Raw genomic sequence first — 25,651 nt, forward strand, 5'->3', positions numbered from 1 at the left:
ATTTTCATTTATGTGTTTGCAAACTGAGGGATGGGCTTAAATTTCATTTGGTGTGATTATGGATAGTATTTTGAACGTTTTATATGGCAAGAAATTTCCCATACAGTAATATGTGCTTTTTGTTACAGGATGCACAGAGCAATTACCCAGACTGAAGGCTGCACTGTGACGTATGATTACAGCACATGCACATTTAAAGTGTTTCATCCAAATGATCCCAATATTCATTGTTCCTATGCTGCTGTTGGAAAATAATTTCCAATGATTGAAAATTCAAATCAGTGATGTGTACGTATTTAGACTAAAATGAATATCAACTGCTTTTGGATCCAACCCGGACTACGCTGCCAACTGAAATTAATAAACAACTAAAAAAGGTTCAATCTTGATAACCAAAAAGTCTGGCATTCAAGGCTTTCCTTCTTATTTGTATCGCTAAAAAGTTCTTATTTTAAAGTAAAGCTAATAAGAGAACATCTTATATCAGTAGAAATAGTTTATACATTAGCATTTGTCCATGTATAGAGGCCAATGCATGCTGGAAAACAATTTTACTGTAAAATTACAGTAAAATTATGATTTGATTGTTGATTTTTCTAATGATTAAATAAAATGTTCTTATTACACATCACAATAAATTTGTGTGAAAGGAATATTTTTAACCCCACTTTTGAAAACCAAAAAAAAAAAGAAAAAAAAAGACGTACTTTAAGAAATGAAGTACAATTAGGTATTTTACACGCTTGTAATGAAAACTTACACAAACTTACATGGTAATTTTCTGTACATTTGCAATCAAAATGATTCAACTGTATATGGGAATAGTTGGACAGGGATTGTAATGATTTACAAATGTATAAGTTTTCCTAAAGATACAGTTTTTTTTTTTTTTTTAATTGCATCTATAACAGTTTATTGTCCAATTAAAAGTGATAATGTCAATATATAATGTAATGCTTTTGAATTATAGGATTTGTTTTGTAATACAGCTATATATACTGCAATTATTCAGCCATGTTGATTTTAAGTCACTTATTTGTATGGTATAGTACAAAATTGTGTTAAAATACAATTAAGCCTTTGTAAACTATATAACAAAACTGTACGTTCTGTCACACATACATACATTTAACCCTAAAGTTGAGTAGCAAATATGGCCAAGTCAAGAGAGCTCTCACTAATTGTTTTATACATTAGAAAGTCTATGGCTACAAGAAGATTTCCAAAACACTAAAAGTCCCTAGACTCAGTTGGCTGCATTATTCAAAAGTTTAAAATGTTTTGAAGGACAACATGAATTCTTTGAAGGATCAAGCCATTTTGGCAAAGATGGTGATCCTTCAGTGCAGAGACCGAAGCTTGATGATCAATGGACTTTCCTGCAGAACAAACATCCCAAAGTACACATCCAAATCTACCGAAGCTTGGGTCAGGGATCAGTCATAGAGTGTTCTTGAGTGGCCTGTACAGTCTTCACATTTACATCTCATTGAAAATATTTGGTGGAATTTGAAGAAAGCAGTGGTAATGTGAAAACGTCTTGGTTACGTATGGTAACCCTCGTTCCCTGAGTCCAGGGAACGGAGACGCCTCGTCGGGGGAGTTCCCCTGACGAATTGGGATCACGCTAGGGAGACCAATTGCCTTCGAGTGAATTAAAACGAGCCAATGAACATTGGCATGCAATATTTGCATTCCGCAGCCCGCCTACCAGCGCGGGTATAAAGCTCGGAAGCAAACATTGCATCATCGCTTTTCGCTGAGGAGCCGAACAGTGTCCAGCCCTCCGCGAAGGTACAGCAACATGGCGACGGGACGAGGCGTCTCCGTTCCCTGGACTCAGGGAACGAGGGTTACCATACGTAACCGAGACGTTCCCTTTCGTCAGCAGGGAACTCCGACGCCTCGTCGGGGGAGTTCCCCTGACGAATTGGGATCCCTACCAAAACGCCATGGTGCTGGCCCCTTCCAGCGCCCAGCTAAGCTACAGCCCTGCAGCAGTTTCAGAAATTTTGCGGGAGCTAGCTAGGGAATCACACTGCTGTTCCGCAAGACCCAATCAGTGGATATTGGATAACACTGGGAAAGCGTGCCCGACCCCAAGGAAATAATGGGGGGGGGGAACGCTGCGGAAGCTGAGGCAGCCTAGAGGAAGGCCCTCAAATACACACATGTACTAACCACGTAGGGTAGTGAAACATATGGCAGTCCATGAAGGTAGTCCCAGTCCGGAGGAGTGAGGAGCGTACTCAACAGGGACGACAGAATGAGTCTGTCAAGGGGAAGACACGGCTGAACTGCACGTGGCAATCACGGGTCACCGCAGGGACCACTGGAAAAAGCACCCAGTCTACTAGCAACTCCTTACTGAAGGTAGCAGACCTGGTGGCGGGCGGTCCGCAACGCCTGGCACCGGAGGGGGTGATGGAGGAACTCACGAGGTTAGCCGTTTGTTGGGTAACCAACGGAGCAAAAAGACGCACGTATCCGCTCACGGAATGGCGTCGCAAGCCGACACACCTATTCCCTCTAATTACTGGCCATAGCAAGTACTCGGGAGGAAACAGGTTCCACACGTAGGCTATAAAACCTAGCGAACGTGTTCGGTGTCGCCCAGCCCACAGCTCTACAAATGTCTGTTAGCGAGGTGCCTTGTGCCAGAGCCCAGGAAGCGGCAACACTCCTAGTGGAGTGAGCCCGCAACCTGGGTGGGCAGGGCTCACCCTGGGACTCATAAGCCCTGGTAATAGCATCCACTAGCCTGTGGGCTAACCTCTGCTTGGAGACAGCCTTCCCCTTCTGCTGGCCTCCATAACAAACAAGGAGCTGATCTGAGGTCCTGAAGCTTTGCGTTCTGTCTATATAACCCCGGAGGGCCCGGACGGGACAGAGAAAAGCTAGGGCTGGGTCTGCCTCCTCCTGGGGCAGCGCTTGCAGGTTCACTACCTGGTCCGAAGGGAGTGGTAGGAACCTTGGGCACATATCCGAGCCGGGGTCTCGATGTAACATGAGAAAGGCCAGGCCCGAACTCTAGGCACGATTCGTCGACCGAAAAAGCCTGCAGATCCCCTACCCTCTTGAAGGAAGCCAATGCTAACAGGAGCGCTGTCTTAATGGACAGGATATTAAGCTCAACTGTCGTCAAAGGCTCAAAAGGAGGACTTTGGAGCGCTCTAAGCACTAAAGTTAAGTCCCAAGAGGGTACAGGGTGCAAATCGCGAGGTGGATTTAGCCTCCTAGCACCCTTGAGGAATCTGATGACCAGGTCGTGCTTCCCCACGGACTTACCTTCAACTACATCGTGATGTGCGGCTATTGCGGCAACATACACTTTAAGGGTGGAGGGAGACAGCCTTCGCTCCAACCCCTGTTGTAGGAAGGAGAGCACGACTCTGATCGGGCAAGTTCGTGGGTTCTCCCCAAGGGAAGAACACCAGCCGACAAACAGGTTCCACTTCAGAGCATAGAGGCGCCTCGTAGAGGGGGCTCTAGCTGAAGAGATGGTATCTACCACTGCCTGTGGCAGGCCATCTAGAACCTCCGCGTCCCGTCCAGGGACCAGACATGGAGTTTCCAGAGGTCTGGACGCGGGTGCCATAGAGTGCCCCGTCTCTGAGAGAGAAGGTCTTTCCTCAGAGGAACCGGCCAGGGAGGGGCTGTCGCAAGGAGCATGAGTTCTGGGAACCAAGTCCGGGTTGGCCAATACGGGGCCACCAAAAGGACCTGCTCCTCGTCCTCCCTGACCTTGCACAGTGTCTGTGCAAGAAGGCTCACTGGGGGGAACGCATATTTGCGTAAGTCCCGGGGCCAGCTGTGTGCCAGGGCATCCGTGCCGAGAGTTCCCTCGGTCAGGGAGTAATACCACTGGCAATGGGTCGTGTCCGGAGAGGCAAACAGGTCTACCTGTGCGGCTCCGAAGATTCGCCAAATCAGCTGGACCGCCTGGGGATGGAGTCGCCACTCTCCCGGAAGGGGAGGCTGACGTGAAAGCTCGTCGGCCACATAATTGAACTCCCCTGGGACATGAATGGCACGAAGCGACCTCAGATGCTTCTGACTCCATAGGAGAAGGTGGGAGGCGAGTCGCGACATACGACGGGAGCGCAGACCACCTTGTCGGTTGATGTACGCAACGGTCGCAGTGCTGTCCGTACGGACCAGTACATGCTTGTGTCTGAGAAACCCCTTGAGGCGACACAAGGCCAAGCGTACTGCTTGCAACTCTAGGCAATTGATGTGCCAATGCAGCTGGGGCCCCGTCCACAGACCCGAGACTGCATGCCCTTTGTACGTGGCCCCCCAACCCTTGGCAGAAGCATCTGTGAACACCACAGCATGCCTGGAAACCTGGACTAGGGGCACTCCGGCCCGTAGAAACGCAGGATCCGACCAAGGGGAGAAGGTTTGGCGACAGTGCGGGGTGACTTTGACCCGGAACGTGCCGCTCTGCCACGCCCACCTCGGGACTCGGTCGTGAAGCCAGTGCTGGAGCGGTCTCATATGCAACAAACCGAGCGGCGTTACTGCGGCTGCGGCTGCCATATGCCCCAGGAGCCTCTGAAACTGTTTCAGTGGGACCGCTGTCCTGCCTCGAAAGGACTTGAGACAGGTGAGCACTGACTGGACGCGCTCCTCTGTGAGGCGCGCAGTCTGAGCGACCGAGTCCAGTTCCATACCGAGATAAGAGATCCTCTGCACGGGGCAGAGTTTGCTCTTCTCCCAGTTGACCTGAAGCCCCAACTGACTGAGGTGACGGAGCACCATGTCCCTGTGATCGCACAACACATCTCGCGAGTGAGCAAGAATGAGCCAGTCGTCGAGATAGTTGAGAATGCGAACGCCTTGTTCTCTCATGGGAACAATGGCCGCCTCCGCGACTTTCGTGAAGACACGGGGCGACAGGGCCAGCCCGAAGGGTAGGACCTTGTACTGATATGCTCGACCCTCGAAAGCAAACCGAAGAAATGGTCTGTGTCGAGGAAGAATCGAGACATGAAAGTACGCGTCCTTCAGGTCGATCGCTGCAAACCAATCCCGGGGACGGATGCACTCGAAAATGCGTTTCTGCGTGAGCATCTTGAACGGGAGCTTGTGCAGGGCCCGATTCAATACTCGCAGATCCAGGATTGGCCGTAACCCACCGCCTTTCTTGGGTACAATGAAGTAAGGGCTGTAAAACCCTGACCTCATATCGGCTGGAGGGACCGGCTCGATCGCGTCCTTCGCCAGCAGGACGTTGATCTCTTTCCGCAAGACCGGAGCATCCACTGGACGCACATGGGTGAAGTGGACGCCCCTGAACTTGGGAGGCCGGCGTGCAAATTGAATTGCATAGCCGAGCCGGATGGTGCGGATGAGCCAGCGCGACGGACTCAGGAGCTCTAACCAGGCTCCGAGAAACCGCCGCAACGAGCCCACCCGCACCGCCGGCGTACCCGCGGAGGGGCAGCGAGGCGGAAGGCAGGGACACGGCTCCGGTGGCATTGTAGCAGCCGAGAGCGGGGCCTGGCTGTGTGCTTGGACAACACCTACCTGCTTCCACCCGGGGACAGACGGCAGAGAAGACCCTAGAGTGTTCTGCTGCGGGCTGTCGCCTGGCGAGAGAAGGGGAGGAGACGAGGAGCGAGGCCCAAGGGCGGCTGCTGGTCTCCGTACCTTCCCGCCCAGCGGCAGACAGGAGTGACGTGACCGGGGTGGCGCCACTGCTATCTGAGAGCTGGGGAGAGGGGAACGAGAGCGGCGCAGCTCAGGGGCGGCGCGCATGCCCATTCTGACCCTCTCGGACGGAAGAGACTGGTCTTATTTTACTGCCAGTCTCGACCGTGAGGGGAAACGAGGAGCGAGGCCCGGGGGCATCGAGTCCTGGTTTCCGCCTCACCCAGCGAGAGACGAGAGTGACAAGGCCGAAGCCCTCACTGCCATCTGAGCGCTGGGGCCCGTGAGCGACTTAGAGGAAGTGGACTGCTCAAACTGGGTACCGCTGACTGGATGACCAGCGGCGGAACAGAACAAAATTCTCCACCCGGCCCTCCCCCGGGGGAAGGAGTGGTGATGACACGCACTCCGGAAGAGCAGAACGTCACATACTCTGGTCGCTTCTCTCAGAGTTATTTCCCTACCTTTTGCTAGGGGGAAACAACTCTGAGCGGGCTGGTTTTGAGGCGCTCCTGGACCACTAGTGTGGACATCGTCTGACCGAGGGCCAGCGTTGTGACTAATCACGGTCAGTCACTAAGCGCAGCTCCACCCCGAGTCAGAACTACCCACGTGCAGTGAAAGTGCAGGGGTAGTGAGAGAGGAAAAACTTTTGCAGATTTAGGCATGTTTGGCTTGCCATATTGGCACCAAAAAGCTTCCGTACTGCCAAAATTTTTCACACACATCCAGGCACTTTAGAATAGCCCAGGAAAGTGTGGCTGTCAAGTCTGAACCTTCAGCACGAGAACACACCATTATAGTAGGAACTCAGCATCATTTTCAGAGTATAACAGCCCTCTCTCCGATGTAGCAATCGACATCTGTCCTCCCTGGAGCCCCGAATGAAATGCTCGGTCCCTTATGAGAAGGACCAGAACCCCATTCGAAAGCCTCGACGGCACACGGCACGCTGAGCGGCTGATGTCTTTACGAGAAAGACGAGACGAACAACGTGCCGACGTGGACATGCACTCATGAGAGAACATGAACCACCCACGAACACAGTCTCAACACACTGATTAGGCATGTGAAACAGTGATCGTGGCCGTCAACCAGGCATGCAAGACAGTGAACGTGGCCATCGCCTCGATGACACACGGCACGCTGAGCGCTCAAGCCTGCAGGCAAGGCGAACAACGTGCCGACGTGGTCATGCTCTCATAAGAAAGCATAAACCACCCACGAACACAGTCTCAGCATGTTTGTGACGCGCTAGAGGAGTAGGAAGCTCGTGAGGGTCTTTCACCTGGCGAGACGTTCCACACTGTAACCCTCAGACCACCAAATGCTCATTAACCAAAGTAGTCCTCTTTTTAGAAAAGGAACTAAATTGGGGAACAAGCAAATGGGACTCAACCTCGTAGAGGTACACGAGTCTCGGCCGCGCATCTAGAGCGCCGAATGACGCGCGCTGAGTTGCCGTGACAACCCGCGCTGTCAGCCGGCGCTCGACGGCACACGGCACGCTGAACGGCTCGATCCTTTAAAAAGGGGAGACGAACAACGTGCCGACGTGGTCATGCACTCATGAGAGAACATGAACCACCCACGAACGCAGCCTCAACACACTGATTAGGCATGTGAAACAGCGGTCGTGGCCGTCAATGAGGACAGAAAACGATCGCATCCAGAAACACACGAGTGAAACGTCATCCTGAAAAGGACGCGATCTTCACTCGTGTTGCTCTTTCAGGAAGAAAGTACTCTCTTTATTGTGCTGAAGCACACAGGGATCCAACGCGGCGACACAGCGGGGAAACTGCAAGCCCGCTGTGCGCACTCAACCGTTTACCAGCTGTGAAAACAGCTTTTGAATTAACAGTGTAGACGCAGCCGGCAGACAGGAATCGCGTGGTCGCTGAAGCGCCGTCTCACCAACACAGAGAGATCCCCTCCTGAAACAGCAGACTCGTAGAGCGTAAGAAAGATACAATCTTAAGCTCATTCACTCAGAGAGGACACAACTGGTCGGCTCCGAAGCAAAAAGCGATGATGCAATGTTTGCTTCCGAGCTTTATACCCGCGCTGGTAGGCGGGCTGCGGAATGCAAATATTGCATGCCAATGTTCATTGGCTCGTTTTAATTCACTCGAAGGCAATTGGTCTCCCTAGCGTGATCCCAATTCGTCAGGGGAACTCCCCCGACGAGGCGTCGGAGTTCCCTGCTGACGAAAGGGAACCAAAGATTATCAGTGATCTGGAAGCTTCTTCAAGCGAGGAATGGGCCAGATTGCAGTAGACAGCTGACAGAAGCACTTGCAGGAAGTGTTTATTGGAGGTTATGAAGAATAAAAGATTCTGCACAAAATGTGACTTTTGGGGGTTAAATAATTTTGTACATGAATGTTTAGAGCCAATTTGATTTTTCATCAACTTTACTTTTTCGGAAAAACTCAAATGTGTATTATTTAACTTTCTATAATAGTTTACTGAAGCCTTTGTTAAATTGTTTTCATAATGTTGTTCTCGGCAGCAAAATGTCTTGCAGGTTAAGGGGGTTGAATAATTTTGATTGCAACTGTATTATACAGTAGGTAAGTCAGTTGAAAAAATACAAATAGTACTTATAGTGAAATTGTGAAAATAGCACCAAAACGTGCTTAGCCTACTTAAAATCCCCCTATTGTCAATAATTTTATCCCTTAAAACTTATCTTTGATCACCAAAATGACATATTTAAATGTTTTTTCTTGAAAAAAATGTCTTCAAGCCTTCAAATAGCTTGAATATAACTCTACACCATTGTAGATTTGTACACCATTTAGTATATGCAGATCTCTAAATATGCATATTAGCCCGCCTCCACTCACTCACACCAGCTCAGAGATCCACTCGTTGACGAGCACACGTTGACCTGATTGGTTACAAGGTAGTTTGTGATGTCAGAAACACTAGTGATTTCAAACCGTGTTTTTGAGACTGTCTTTGGTGTTGACTTATGACTTTGCACATGGCTTGTCTTAAAGCACATTAAAACACCACATAGACATATAAACAACATAAAAAGCTTGATTTTCACCACAGGGGGACTTTAACTTACAGTTTTCTAAATGCAAATCTCTATTCTGTAACAATATGATTATATAATCGAATAAGTTAACTTTAATTTTTGCTATGTGGGCTAAAATGTATGTGTTCGTGTCTCTGTGTTTACTTTGGCATTCAAGCCAACTGAACCATACTAATCTAAAACATTTTGATCCACTCTCTTAACTTGGATACGGGTTTTGATTTTGGTTTGATATTGCCATTCAAATTTGATAAATGAAAAAGTATCCTTTTACCATTTCCTATTATATAATTCTATTGAATTAATGCAACTTATAATAAAGCTATTTCATTTGTTCTGTTTATTTATCTGCAAGTATTTGTTCACTGTGAAGAGGGCTGTGGTTTTGTCAGGATGTTTTTTTTTTGTTGTTGTTGAACTCTCATGGTGTTTGGGGATCAGTAAAACCCCAGTTGACTTTTCCTTAGTTAATCAGTTGCTCAGATTAGTTGTTTTTTTTTTTTTTTATCCACACACAAACGCAAAAAAACAAACAAAAAAAAAAAAACCTGGCCTTGATTCGGTTGGTTTAAAGCAGGGGTGGGCAATTAATTTCCCCAAGAGGCCACATGAGAAACTTGGCCGGTTGTAGAGGGCCGGACCAATACGCTTAACTCAGTTCTTCCCAATATATTATTTCTCTTTATATAAAAACAGGAAATTAATGAAATGAAAATGTGGAGCACACAATCACTATTTAATGAACATTCACAAAAACAGTTTTGAATTTTTTTTGCTGTTTCAAAAACTAGCATCACAACTTTATACAAAAAAGCAAGTATTTCAAAGACCAGCATAACAATAACTATATAAAAAAGCAATAAATGTCCCCAGTGTTGGCATTTATGTTGAAAAATCAGTTGCCTTGACTTTTAAAGCAGCAGTCCATAACTTTTGGTATTCTAGCGCTTAATAAACAGAACTGCATGCGTCTAGCGGAAGAACATTGCAGCCGGAGCTACTTCTCTCATGTCTATGACGAGTCACGCAGGCACTGGGCTACTCTGCAGCGGTTAACCCGACCAGCCTAAAATAGTCTGAATATGATTATAGGTGTACCGTAGTTATTCATAATAAGACAAAAACACGGTTTGGAAAATGTATTCATGATATACTTGCTCAATTTATAATTTTTGTACATTTTGAACAAACAAAAAAGTTATGGACTCCAGCTCTAATTTACCAAATACTTCACGCGGGCCGGTCAAGGATAGAAAGAGGGCCTGATGTGGCCCCGGGGGCCATACAATGCCCAGGTCTGGTCTAAAGGTATGTAAAAAAATTATAATAATCGTCACACTCTTGGTGTTTGGGGTCAAATGACCCACATTGATAGTGAACGGGATAAGCAAAGACAAAAAAAAGTTTATTTATTTTTCATTTGTCAAAAAAATTACAAATGCTTCAGCACCAAGGAGAGCAGTTCACTGAAAGAGCATACACAAGTAGTGCTGCATCTTTTTGTCATTCTACTTGTGTGTTTCTGCATGCGGTTGTTACCTGGGATGGTCACGATCGCTGCCTCACATGTCTGGGCATTGAACACACTGAGGCAGCGTTCATGGATGAGTCATGTACCCATTGTGGAAGGATGACCATCTCGGAACTGCGGTCAAGACTCTTGTTCCTGCAAAGGGGTGGAGTCCCTGTGCCTCTGCCGCCATCTAACCCTCCTCAGAGGGTTACTTCAGGCAGTAGTGCAGGTGACCTGAGGATTACGGTGAGCGCACTACCTTTGGGGAACCAACCTCCTAGGAACCCTCATCCCTCCAGTGCTCAGCAGCCAGCTGAGCAACTGAGAGAGCATGCTGGACCATCCACAAGGTGTGTACCAGCCATATCTTTCGCCGCTCCTCCCGATGACCGGATGTCGATCGCTGTATTAGAGGCAAGGCAAGGCAAGGCAAGTTTATTTATATAGCACATTTCATACACAGTGGCAATTCAAAGTGCTTTACATAGAAGAAATTAAAATAATAAAAAGAAAGAAGAATAATTAAAATAATAAAAAGAAATAAGAATAATTAAAACAGTTAAAAAAATAAAATACAGTACAGTACAAACATTCGGACGAACAGTGGCACAGTGCTCATTCATTAAATGCATAGTTAAACAGAAGTGTTTTGAGTTTGGATTTGAATGTGACTACTGTAGGAGCACATCTGATCTCCTCTGGAAGCTGGTTCCAGCTGCGGCTGGCATAATAGCTAAAAGCGGACTCGCCATGCTTAGAGTGAACCCTTGGTAATTCTAGCTGATATGATCCTAATGATCTGAGTGATCTGTTGGGTTTATATTCTGTGAGCATGTCTGCAATGTATTGAGGTCCTAGGCCATTAAATGATTTATATACCAGTAATAATACTTTAAAATCAATCCTAAATTTAACTGGGAGCCAGTGTAAAGACCTGAGGACTGGTGTGATATGTTCATATTTTCTGGTTCTGCTCAGAATCCTGGCGGCAGCGTTCTGTATGAGCTGCAACTGTCTTATGGTCTTTTTGGGAAGGCCAGTGAGGAGTCCATTACAATAATCCACCCTGCTGGTGATGAAAGCATGAACAAGTTTCTCTAAGTCTTGTCTGGAAACAAAGCATCTAATTCTTGCAATATTTTTTAGATGATAGTATGCTGATTTAGTTATTGCTTTGACATAACTACTGAAACTAAGGTCTGACTCTAGTGTCACACCAAGATTCCTGACTTTAGTTGTTTGACCCCTAGAGTGAAGGTATGGGTTCACCTTGAGAACTTCATCTTTGTTTCCAAATGCAATGACTTCAGTTTTGTCTTTGTTTAACTGAAGAAAGTTTTGACACATCCAACTGTTGACTTCATCAATGCATTGGCACAGGGAGTCAATGGGGCTGTAATCGTTAGGCGATAGGGCTAAGTAGAGCTGTGTGTCGTCTGCATAGCTGTGGTAAGCAATTTGGTTCTTTCTCATTATTTGGCTCATTGGGAGCATATACAGGTTGAACAGGAGTGGCGCAAGAATTGAGCCTTGAGGGATTCCGCATGTCATGGATGTCCACTCAGACTTATGATCTCCTATACTCACATAATAACCTCTCCCATCTAAGTATGACCTGAACCATTTTAGGACTATCCCAGAAAGCCCCACCCAGTTTTCCAGCCTGTCCAGAAGTATGTTATGATCGACAGTGTCAAATGCAGCACTGAGGTCGAGTAGTACCAGCACTGATAATTTGCCTGAATCAGTATTTAAGCGAATATCGTTTATTATCTTTATGAGCGCTGTCTCTGTGCTGTGGTGCGGTCGAAAACCAGATTGAAAATTGTCAAAGTATCCATTCGAGCATAAGAATTTGTTCAGCTGATTGAAGACAACTTTTTCAATGATCTTGCCTATGAAAGGAAGATTTGAGATCGGCCTATAGTTGCTTAATATGGTCTTATCCAGATTGTTCTTTTTCAGGAGGGGCTTGACAACTGCAGTTTTCAGGGAGTTTGGAAAACTCCCAGAGAGTAGTGAGGCATTTACCACTTCTAGAAGATCTGCTTCTAAACTGTTTAACACACTTTTGAAAAATGATGTGGGAAGTGCGTCAAGAGCGCAGGTTGATGTTTTAAGGTGCTGTACGGTTTCTTCCAAAATTTTGCCATCAATTTCTTTGAAGTCAGACATAGTAACTAATTTCTCAGGTGGTTTGATCTGTCTAACCCCAGGGCAACTCAAGGATGTGCTGATCACCTTTCTGATATTACTGATTTTCTCAGAGAAGAAAGAAGCAAACTCACTGCACTTGTTGTCTGAGAGCATTTCACTGGGAATCTGGCTTGGGGGGTTTGTCAGTCTCTCTACAGTAGCAAAAAGAGTGTGTGTGTTGTTTAAATTACTGTTTATAATATTTGAGAAGAAAGTCTGTCTAGCTTTGCCTAGTTCCATATTAAAAGCATGGATGCAGTCTTTGTAGATGTTATAATGGACTACAAGTTTTGTCTTCCGCCACATGCGCTCTGCTTTTCTGCATTGTCTTTTCATAGTTTGCACTGCTGTTGAGTTTCTCCAAGGTGCTTTTTGTCTGCCACTCTTCTTCCTGACTTTAACAGGAGCAATATCATCAATTACAGTTTTAACTTTTGAGTTAAAGGAATCAAGGAGAAAATCAACAGAGTCTGCAGATATGCTTGGTGTTAAGGATATAGCCTTCATAAATAGTACACTAGTGTTCTCATTTAAGCATCTCTTCTTGACAGACACAGATCTAGCTTCAGTGGCAGGAGAGATCAATATATCAAAGAAAATACAGAAATGATCAGACAGTGCTACATCCTTAATAACAATCGATGAAATGTTTAGACTCTTACTGATGAGTAAATCTAGAGTGTGTCCACGATTGTGTGTGGGTCCATGTACATGCTGAGTCAGATCAAAAGTTTTTAAAACAGTAGAGGGTGTCCGAGGGTGAGATAGAGGGTGAATCAGACTTCTCCAGGGATGATGATTTGGCTGCATTGCCTCCTTCGGGAACGGCAGGTTCTCAGACACCCACCCCGGTTCCTTTCTTCCCGTAGGTGCATGAGGAGCTCACTGCTTCATGGACGGCACCTTTCACTGCCAGAAACCATTTCAGTGGCTCCTCCTTCCTCACCACCCCCGATGGCAGGCTGTCTAAGGGTTACACGCGCATCCCTCCAGTGGAACGGGCTGTTGCTATGCAACTGTGGCCTAACTCCACCTGGCTGGGGGGGCCGTGTTTCCCTTCCCGGGCCTGTAAGCACTCGCCTGACTTAACCGGCAATGCTTACCAGGCCTGTGGGGAAGCCACCTCTTCCTTACACACCATGGCGTTGTTGCAGGTCCATCAGGCCAAGCCACTGAAGGACCTGCACGAGGGTGGTCATGATCCCCAAGTTCTCCAAGAACTTTGTGCCGCGACGGACGTCGCGCTTCAAGCGACGAAGGTGCCTGCACGGTCGGTGGATTGTGCGATGTGCACGATGGTGGTCCAGGAATGCCATCTCTGGCTGTGTTTGCGGACATGAGGGAGACCGACAAAGTCAGGTTCCTTAACTCTCCCGTGTCCCAGACCGGCCTCTTCGGCGACACGGTCGAGAACTTTGCCCAGCAGTTCTTGGCAGTACAGAAGCAGACTGAGGCCATCAAACACATCCTGCCTCAGCGGTCAGCTGCTGCCTCCACCCATCCGCCGCCCGCAGCACCTCAGCACCTCAGTCTTCTCGTCGCCGAGGGCATCCTCCTGCGTCTGCCCTTGCTCCCGTGCCACAGTAGCAGCCTCCACCCAAGCGGCGCCAAGGAGCCAGCCACAGGCTGTCCGCCCAGCCTGTCCAGGCCCCAGCCAAAAGGGGCGGCAAAGTCAAAGGCAAGAGCAAAAGGCGTGCCCTGCCCGCTCAGGTTGCGTGCTCACACTACGAAAGGCATTGCATCTTCCTAGGTGCTGGGACATGGTGCCTCACTAACAGATATCTGTAGAGCTGCGGCACCTAACACGTTCACTAGGTTCTACAGCCTACATGTAGAGCCAGTCTCCTCCCGTGTTCTCACCCTAAACTGGTAGAAGCAATGAGAGGCTGGCTGTGTCGGCTTGCGGCGCCCTACTGTGCACTTTTATTGCTTCAGAGTGAAAAACCTGTCGAGTCCTCTACCACCCTCGGAGCCGGACGTGGGAGAGTGTCTGGCGCCAGGCCTTTATCTGTTGAATCCTTTATCTGTTGAACCAGGTTTAGACTGGGTTCCATATGTGCGACCCTGCGGGGATCCCATATGTGTATTCTTCCACGGTTGCTCCTAAATGGAAGCCTGTGTCATTCCTAAGTCACCCCGTATCTCATATGCAGTACAACCTTTGGGTTTGTCCATATGTATATCTCCACATAATTCCTTCGGGGAAGAATGTGGCTTCTGCAGCGTTCTCCTAATGGAAAGGGCACGCTTTCCCAGTGTTATCCAAAGTCTTGCTGTATGGGTTACCACGGAAAAACAGTGACAGACACTATCTGTGTAAGCCCTCTACTATTGTCCTTCCAGGCAAGAAGGGGTAGAAGGCTTGCATAGGGCACTGGAAATTGACAGCAGCTGTGGCACTTTGGTAGGGACTCCGACGTTGTGACGAACGTGACTGACTAAAAGGGAACTTCTCGATTACGTATGGTAACCCTGGTTCCCTGAAGGAGGGAATGGAGACTCCACGTTTCGTTGCCACAGCTCCTGTACCCCGCTGCGCCCCCTAATTGGTTTATTGCACGTTACGCCCACAAATATCCGCCCACAAAGTTACTTGCGTTTCGCGTTTGATACTTGCGTTTCAGATCGTTAAAATAGGGCCCTATATCTCATAACCCTATTCTCATTAATACAATTAAAGTCTGGTGCGATGTGCATAATTATGTAGGTCAGTCAAATACTTTATCATGTTATACCCCAATATGAGAGTTTCAAACCAGCTACATCAGACCCAGGATATAAGCTGTGGTATGATATAGGGCTGCAAAATTTATAGGTATGATATAGGGCTGCAAAATTGAGGATTTTTATAATAGAAATGAGTTAATATCTTTTGTGGAGATTGTAGTACAGTTTGATATTCCCAAAAAACATTTCTTTAAATTCCTTCAGTTTAGGAGCTATGTTTCTTCCTGCCAAGGTACAAAGCTTACAATACGTACTAAGACTTCTTTTGAGATTTTACTATCAAAGTCTTCCCAATCTAAAGGCTTAATATCGATGTTTTATAAATTGTTAGAGTCATACTCTAAAGAATCTTCAGAATCCAAATTGTTCTTCTGGAGAGAAGATTTAAAAATGAACATTTCCTTAGATATATGGGAAAATATATGTATGAATGCTCAATCGCAAACTATTAACAGTAATATCAAATTAATGCAGTACAACTGGATTATGAGAACGTATTTTACTCCAGTTAGGTTAAATAAAATTAATCAGAATTTTCCAGACACATGCATTAAATGCTCAACTGATCAGGCACACTGTTGCACTGCATGTGGAATTGTCCTAAGGTGCAGTTTTGGAAAGAGGTAATTTTACTCATTTCTCAGATGGTATGTGTCAATCTCCCAATGAGACCAGAAATTTTTATTTTGGGGATTTGTCCTGAGAATATTGTACACTCGTAGATTCATTGACGTGTATACTTCAAGCAAAGTGTCTAATAGCTATGGATTGGAAGAAAGTGGAAAAGCCACCTATTGTACAGTGGATCAATAATATGTCTTTTTGTTTGTCGATGGAAAAGATTACATATATTTTGAGAGGTAAATTGTCTTTTTTAAAGACTATTGGGAAACCCTTTATATCCTTTATTTCAATTCTGATTTTAGTAATATAATGAATGAGGTAGAAAGAGATGAGATAACTTGATTTTCAACCTATTTTCACTCGCATTTTATTACTGCTAAATCATTAGTCATTTAATCACTTACTATTTTTCCTAAATTACCCACTCTCATATCATGATGTGCTTCTCTTGTATGCATGATTATTTCCAACTCTTCTTAATGTGTAGCTATCCTAATTGACCTCTGCCTGTTTTTTTATTTATTTTTTTGTTTTTTTATTATTATTATTATTATTATGTAAAAGAGATCTAACTTTTTTAAAGTATGATATTGTTGTATTATACTGGCATAGGTTGTTGCATCTTAATAAACAAAGTATTAAAAGAATAATAATTTGGTAGAAAAAAATTAAAAATAAAGTGTCTTTTTATTGGTGCAAAGATGAGTAGGCTATGTGTATTGTGTACAACATTTTCAACTGCTTTTTGTCACTTAATTAGAAGCACCACAATTTTAAATTGTGTCTTCTGTTACATAGGGACTACCCTAATTTTCTTCTCCCATGGATCACAGAAGAGAAATTTTGCAGAATGTACTAAGATCTCAGGGTTACACTGAACTGGTGTATTTTCCTTTGTTAGGTATGGACACTTTATAACATTATCTCTGTATTCATCGTTTTGCTTTCATATATTGAGCATTAAAATACTAACTTGGACTGGCTTGGTTGGACTAGCTTGTGTTTAAGGTCATAATGTTGGCTATTGAATATGCAAATCATAATACAATTGAGAAATATGTAAGAAGTAAGTTAACATCTCGTGTTGTGAAAGAGATTGTGAAACTGCTTATGATAAGTTACTGTTGATACAATGAAAAATACTTAGATAACGATGTCACAATGAGCTACAAATTCAGCAACCAATAACCATACAATAACACTACAAATATTCACAAAAATACATTTCACATACTCTATAGCCTATCCGTAAAGGAACTTAGAGGCCCATCACGCTTACATTGAAGACTTGAAACATATTATGCTGCATAAAAGTGCAAAGGTCTTTTTAAAATCGATAATCATGGAAGCTGATCATCAGTGATCATTTGGTTTGGCCAGATGTTCCGCCCCTCTTCTGTTTTGTTTAAAAAGACCCAATGTGTTACGACTGCATTTCATCAGACCATCATCTGCTAAACTTGCAAAAATGGTGAGTTTAATGCTACTGAATTTCAGTATAGTAAAAATCAATATATCTGTTACATAGGGACTACTGAACGGACATGTCGAAGTTTATTTTAAAATGCAAAGTATTGAAAATCAAAATAAAGCTCTGTAAACACTTGCATTTTTGCAACACAGTGGGCCCTATTTTAACAATCTAAGCATGGTCTAAAGCGTATGGCGCAAGTGCACTTAGTGTGTGTCCAAATCCACTTTTGCTAGTTTAATGACTGGAAAAATGGTCGGCGCACCCCGCGCATGGTCTAAAAGGGTTGTCCCTATTATCTTAATGAGTAATGGGTGTGTTTTAGGCGTAACATGAAATAAACCGATCAGAGTCTCATCTCCCATTCCCTTTAAAAGCCAGTTGCGCTCGCGCCACAAGGGACAAAGTGTGCGCGCTGTGGACCCGCATATAGGCGCACATTACTAACATGCTCTTTAAATACCAAACAAAATATTGCGCCATTGACTTTGGACCAGGTTTCAGGTTTCAGTTTCAGCGCAGTCTATTTCAGTTGCCTCAGAATAGCAACGTGCCAATAATGTGTCTGAACACACCTCGTTTTCAGACCAGTGCCCATGGGTGCACAAATGGGCGCAAATGCATTTGCTATTGAAACAACGTGGCGCAGGACGTGAAAATGATACTGTGTTGGTCTAAAACTAGCCAAAAACACTTGTGACGCGCCTGACGCTGCATTGCACCGTGTGTGTGATAGGGCCCACTAATGGCACTTTTCTATTACCAGTACCAGCTCAACTCGACTCGCCTCGTCTCGGCTCCGCTCGATTTTCGCTCCGTTTTCCATTGCAGATAGTACCTGGTCGTCATAGTGACGCCGCAGGAAACTTCCGTGATTTAATTTTCTACGCGAGACCTTTATTTTACTGTCTATGCGCGAGACACACCCGCCCTACCCACACACACAGGACAATGGAGGAAATCGAGTGTATGCTGTTTTTGTTTTTGCTGTTTTTTTATTCAGGATACTCCGTCTGGCGCGTGCAATGATGACGCAAGTGAATAGTGACGATTCTCTCTGACCAATCAGCAGTCTGCCGTGTTTTCACGTCACATTTTAGTATCGCCTCAACTCACTTAGAACCTCGCCAGAGGTGGTATGAAAAAAAGTACCTGGAAGCAGGTACAGGTACAACTTTTACACAGTGGAAAACCAAACAAAGCCGAGCCGAGCCGAGCCGAGTCGAGCCGAGGCGAGCTGGTACTGTGTAGTGAAAAAGCGCCATAAGTGTGTCCAATCGGGTAATGAAAAGTTCTACACACACTTGCAGTCTTCACGCCTACTTGAACACTTGGGCCAAATACAGGAAATACATCATGTAAGTAGACAAGTAGTCATTTGCAAAGACTGCAAGTGTGGGTTTTGGAAAGGCCCTTAATATTCAGCAATAATATCGTACTCATCTACGTTCCTCTACAGTTTTCATCATCCCTCCACCACCCCGACTCCTCACTCTTGGCTGGTTCCTGCAACAGCCAGGAATATAGGGGAAGTATTCTGGGTTCGGGCCAAAATACAGAGCTCAGAGACCTCTCCTCAGACAGCACGGCATATACGCATACTTCTTTACTCTATCTGAGGATTTGTAAGTGTGAACTCTCCAAAATCAAAACTTGTTTATATTTACAAAATACAATTTACTGTAATGATTTGATGTTGGTGGAATGACAGCATTCAGCAGAGAGAGTGAGAATCCAAACGCAGTTTATTGACAATCATAACCTAAGGTCATAGTCCATACCAGGCAGAGGGTCAAGCACATGTAATCAGTCTGAACACACATACAATGTCACAAAAAAAAAAAAAAAATCAACATTCATCAAAAATACTTGTTATTCACCACTAAAAGCCTCTAAATCTATTTTATAAACTGTATAAAATCATCTTACTGACTACAACAGTCCTGAGGGCCAATGAAAGGTTACTTTTTGGTTTGTTCCACTCCAGTTATTTTTTTAGGCCAAGGAGGTCCAGATCCAAAAGCTTTGCCAGGATATGCCACTCTGCATCTTTAGTGGAAACCATTTCACAAATGAAAACTGTCATGATTAACTTACCCTAATTTTCTTCTCCCATGGATCACAGAAGAGAAATTTTGCAGAATGTACTAAGATCTCAGGGTTACACTGAACTGGTGTATTTTCCTTTGTTAGGTATGGACACTTTCCTAACATTATCTCTGTATTCATCGTTTTGCTTTCATATATTGAGCATTAAAATACTAACTTGGACTGGCTTGGTTGGGCTAGCTTGTGTTTAAGGTCATAATGTTGGCTATTGAATATGCAAAGAGTAAAAAGAGTTGAGCATAAAATACACAGTGAGGAAATCACATGGGGTTGACACAATCATAATACAATTGAGAAATATGTAAGAAGTTAACATCTGGTGTTGTGAAAGAGATTGTGAAACTGCTTATGATAAGTTACTGTTGATACAATGAAAAATACTTAGCTTTAGATAACGATTTCACAATGAACTACAAATTCAGCAACCAATAACCATACAATAACACTACAAATATTCACAAAAATACATTTCACATACTCTATAGCCTATCCGTAAAGGAACTTAGAGGCCCATCACGCTTACATTGAAGACTTGAAACGTATTATGCTGCATAAAAGTGCAAAGGTCTTTTTAAAATCGATAATCATGGAAGCTGATCATCAGTGATCATTTGGTTTGGCCAGATGTTCCGCCCCTCTTCTGTTTTGTTTAAAAAGACCCAATGTGTTACGACTGCATTTCATCAGACCATCATCTGCTAAACTTGCAAAAATGGTGAGTTTAATGCTACTGAATTTCAATATAGTAAAAATCAATATATCTATATCAAATCAAATCAAGTATATTTGTATAGCGCTTTTCACAATACAGATTGTATCAAAGCAGCTTCACAGTATTAAAATAAAATAATACAACAAAGTTTGTTTCTAGTGGAATTTATTGATTGATAGAATAAAATTAAATATCCCCAAAATATCCCCAACTGAGCAAGCCAAAGGCAACAGTGGCAAGGAACCGAAAAAACTCCATCAAGCGGCCTAATGGTGTCCTAAAACTCCATCAGGTGACCTAATGGAGAAAAAAAAAACCTTGAGAGAACCCAGGCTCAGTCGGGGGCCAGTTCTCCTCTGGCATTTATGAACTAGAGGCCGGATTGTAGTTTGAAACTGTGAGATTAACAATATTATATGAATGCCTGGCTGAAAAGATGCGTCTTTAATCTAGTTTTAAACTGGGAGAGTGAGTCCGAGCAACGAACAGTATCAGGAAGGCTATTCCAGAGTTTTGGAGCCAAATGTGAAAATGCTCTCCCTCCTTTGGTTGATCTGGATATCCTAGGTATGACCAAAAGCCTTGAATTTATTGATCTTAAAGAGCGCGATGGATTATAGGGTGATAGAAGATCCGCTAAATAGACTGGAGCTAAGCCGTTTAGGGCTTTATAAGTCAGTAGCAATACCTTGTAATTAATACGGAACTTTATAGGTAGCCAATGTAGTGATGATAAAATTGGTGTTATATGATCATATTTTCTTGATCTAGTAAGAACTCTAGCAGCTGCATTTTGGACTAACTGTAGCTTGTTTATTGAGGATGCAGGACAACCGGCCAACAAAGCATTACAGTAATCTAGTCTTGAGGTCATGAATGCATGAACTAACTTTTCTGCATCAGAAACTGATAGCATATTACGTAGCTTAGCAATGTTTCTAAGGTGGAAAAAGGCTGTTTTTGTAACATACGAAATATGATTTTCAAAAGACAGGTTGCAGTCTAATATAACACCCAGGTCTTTTACTGTAGAGGATAAAGTAACAGGACATCCTACGATGTCAAAGTTGTATTGTGAGAGGTTCTGTGGGCGGTTTTTTGAACCGATAAGTATTACCTCTGTCTTGTCTGGATTTAATAATAGAAAATTACGCGTCATCCAATCTTTTATATCTTTAACACACTCTGTCAATTTGGATAATTTAGCGTTTTCATCCGGCCGTGATGAAATATATATTTGAGTATATCTATATTTCATATCTATATTTCAAATATAGATATGCAAATCGATATGCAAATCGATACAGAATTTCAATCTACACATAAACATTTTCTGTTGTATACCATTGTTTTTATAATAAGTTCCTAGTTTTCTTTTTACAGACATATTTGGCTCTGGTTTTGGTGTTTTGTGCCTTTGTCTCTTTAAGCGATTCTTACTGTTTCCGTGAACTTCCAAAAGCAGGTAAATGAAAATACGAATACTTTAATACCATATTTTTTTCCTCACAAATTGTGAAAAAATAAGTTATGCACTACTGAGACTTTTTAGAGTATTTTAATATCAACAGAAAGTTAACATTTTTAATACAAGTGCATGATTCATTAGAGCATCATGAGTTACTCATCACTCTGTTGTTTTGCAGCAAAACAAATATTTAGGTAAAATATCAAAATTGATAAATGTTTAAAGGACACTGTATCTATAATGCCCTAACTATTAACACAATATCTTTATTTGTTTTATTATTATTATTATTTTTTTACAATTTTAATCATCTTTTTGGTTCCTCTATTTTATTTTTCAGTCTTGTCCTGTAACAAATCAGTATTATATTTTTAAAAGTAGTTTTTCAATTAATTAGAGGTCATAAAACAAGGGTGTCTTTGTGCATGGCCACTGTCCTGCAGAGTTTAACTGCAATCATTATTATGACCGCTGCTAGCGCTGGGCCCCCCCAAACCCAAAAAATGCAGTTTTTCCTAAATAACTACCTGAACCGTGGCACCGAGGATGAAGACATTTTTATGGTATGTTGCTCTTAAGGGCCCACATCAACCTAGCCCATAATCACTCATTTGTGATTTGCGCCCCTCCCATAAAAAATGAAAATGCAATATTATTCTGCTTTAATCGCCCCTATCTTCAGTTGAGATGTTCAGAACTGCACCATATTTCATGTGTATGATTAACTTGACATCCTCTGGGGGTATGCTAAGTTTCGTAGAATTTCATCCATGGGGGGGTATAAAATAAATTCATTTATGTGCACATTTAGTGACTGTACACGCATCGGCCTGTAGATGGTGGTGTTGAGCGAAGTATTGCTGGTTTAGGATGATACTGTCACTAAGGTTGCCAACTGTCCTGAATTAGGCGGGACGTCCCGTATTTTGGGCCTAATTTATTTGTCCCGTGCGTGACCTCTCGTGTCCCGTTTTTTGACAAGCTGATAAACCACTGACTGATACAACAGCAACAGCAGCAGTGCTGACCACGACACTTGAGAATGATCACCGACACCTGTCATCATCCAATCACAGCTTTTTTTAATCACTGTTTTGAGACAAATCATTGTTTGATTTGCGAACATCCTCTGCCGTCTGGTCGCTTCCGCTTCAAGCCGGACTCGTCTCGCGCTAACGGTAATTTCCTTTCACTGTCCACGTTTTGATTTCGGCTAATCAATTTTGGCGAATGCAAACAACGTGATTATTGTTCATGAGTCTAACATCCAGCCACGCAAGAAAACATGTAATCTACCTGAGGGAATAATATGCTCAAAAAACATTTCTGATTAGGCTATTATTAATGTTTTAAAGCTTTTAGAAAGTACATAGAAAGCTTTTGTAACATTATCTTAACTGTCACTTTTGATTAATGTAATGCATCCTTGCTGAATAAAAGTAGGCAATTACTTTCTTTATTTTTTTCCCCAAAAAATAATCTTACTAACCCCAAACTTTTGAACTGTAAGCCTAGTGTATAATGTTAAAAAAGCTTTCTATTTTAGATAAATGCTGTTATTTTGAACTATGGTTTGTTTGTAATGTGACGTTTTTCATGTATGACATTAAAATTATTTTTAGAATTAAATACATAAATAGGTTAAGCAATACAAATGTGTTTTATGTCTGATAACCTTTTAAACACAAACTTAACTGCAGACACTGAAATGACGTACACTGTGTGATACAGTATAAATATTTTGAGTGTCCCTCATTTTCCTATAAATAACCAAGATTGTCCCGCATTTTCCTTTTCTGAAGTTGGCAACCTTAACTGTCACACACACACACACATGCAGGAATACAAACAAACGCAAGCATGCACACACACTGACATCCACACGCACTGACACACACCCATACACACACATACAAATCCACATGCACAGACACACACACACAAACACACACGCGCACACACATGTACGCACGCATACATACACGCACATACACATACACACACATGCACATACTACTACTTTTTTTAGGTATATACATAAACACGCAATACAGCCAAATTGCTCCACGTCATTTATTTTTGTGGAAAGCCAGTGCAGGCCTGAGCGGCGGTCATATTTTGTACCGCCATGCGGTACATTTAGTTATGTGTAGTATTGAGAAAAAATCGTCTCGGGTCACGACTGTAACCCATGTTTCCTGAGAAGGGAACGAGACACTGCGTCAATTACGACACTTTGGGGAATGCCCCCAGCGTAGCGCGTCTGAAGCAATAACAAGGTTGTAATAAACCATGTTTGTAATTCACTCACCGACAGCTACTATTATTTAAATTATGGTGTATGTACATGTATGTACGTATTAGGTAAATAAACACTGTATTTCTAATTAACATCTCTTAATTTGTTTGAATTCATATAGGGGCAACATATTGTATGGATCCCAATGATAAATCCAAGCATGCATTTGGAAGTACTTGGACAAATGACAGATGTATCAGATGCGTGTGCACCTCCAATGGAATGGAATGCTGTGACAGGTAAATATGTTTTTACATGTTAATTATTGTGAAAACTTTACAAAACCAAATATGTTGTTCTTTAAAACTAAATCAAATTTAGACATGTCCCTCAGTTTCAGTCACAGAGGAAACTTTAGACAGTAACAAAAAATAATAATAATAACAATAAAATTCATGAAAGTCATCTATCAAAAACATGAATTAAAAAAATGCAAGGTTTAATTCATGAACATAAGGTAATGCATTTGGTATCACAAACTAACAGCATTTAGTAGTCAAGGGTGTGTTAATGTATTAATTTAAGATACTAATATTTATTGTTTATTCATAATTGTTCATATTACATTAACTGGTAATTTATCAATAACTTGAAATGTTTAAAATGTGTTGGTATATGTAAAAAGTAACAATAACCAAGATTAAAAAATGCGGCAAAGTATTTTATTGTTGAATATAAGTGTGCTTAAGTATATTGAATCAAACCTTAAAAGTATATTGTTACAAACTGCACTTGCATATACTGTATATAATATTAATGAAATAAAAGACAACTTAAGTGTTGTCTTAAGTAGACACTTAAATAAACTTTTAAAAAGTGCACTTCGTAATTCGTACCTTAAAGTACATTTTAAATCAATCTTTCAATAATCGATTGATATGCAGAAGTACACTTTAATGTGTTGACTAACATACTAAAACAAATGTAAAGTACTTGATTATAAGTATTGATTATGGTTAGTTCATGTTGCATTTACCTTTTTGTATTTAAAACAGCTTCATATCACAGTTTTCAGGTGCTGAATTTACACATTATTTTCATTTATGTGTTTGCAAACTGAGGGATGGGCTTAAATTTCATTTGGTGTGATTATGGATAGTATTTTGAACATTTTATATGGCAAGAAATTTCCCATACAGTAATATGTGCTTTTTGTTACAGGATGCACAGAGCAATTATCCAGACTGAAGGCTGCACTGTGACGTATGATTACAGCACATGCACATTTAAAGTGTTTCATCCAAATGATCCCAATATTCATTGTTCCTATGCTGCTGTTGGAAAATAATTTCCAATGATTGAAAATTCAAATCAGTGATGTGTACGTATTTAGACTAAAATGAATATCAACTGCTTTTGGATCCAACCCGGACTACGCTGCCAACTGAAATTAATAAACAACTAAAAAAGGTTCAATCTTGATAACCAAAAAGTCTGGCATTCAAGGCTTTCCTTCTTATTTGTATCGCTAAAAAGTTCTTATTTTAAAGTAAAGCTAATAAGAGAACATCTTATATCTGTAGAAATAGTTTATACCTTAGCAGTTGTCCATGTATAGAGGCCAATGCATGCTGGAAAACAATTTTACTGTAAAATTACTGTAAAATTTTGAGTTGATTGTTGATTTTTCTAATGATTAAATAAAATGTTCTTATTACACATCACAATAAATTTGTGTGAAAGGAATATTTATAACCCCACTTTTGAAAACCAAAAAAAAAAAAAAAAAAAAGACGTACTTTAAGAAATGAAGTACAATTAGGTATTTTACACGCTTGTAATGAAAACTTACACAAACTTACATGGTAATTTTCTGTACATTTGC

This window comes from Abramis brama, assembly GCF_963993115.1.
Source record: "Abramis brama genome assembly, chromosome: 16".
NCBI classification, from domain to species: Eukaryota; Metazoa; Chordata; class Actinopteri; order Cypriniformes; family Leuciscidae; genus Abramis; species Abramis brama.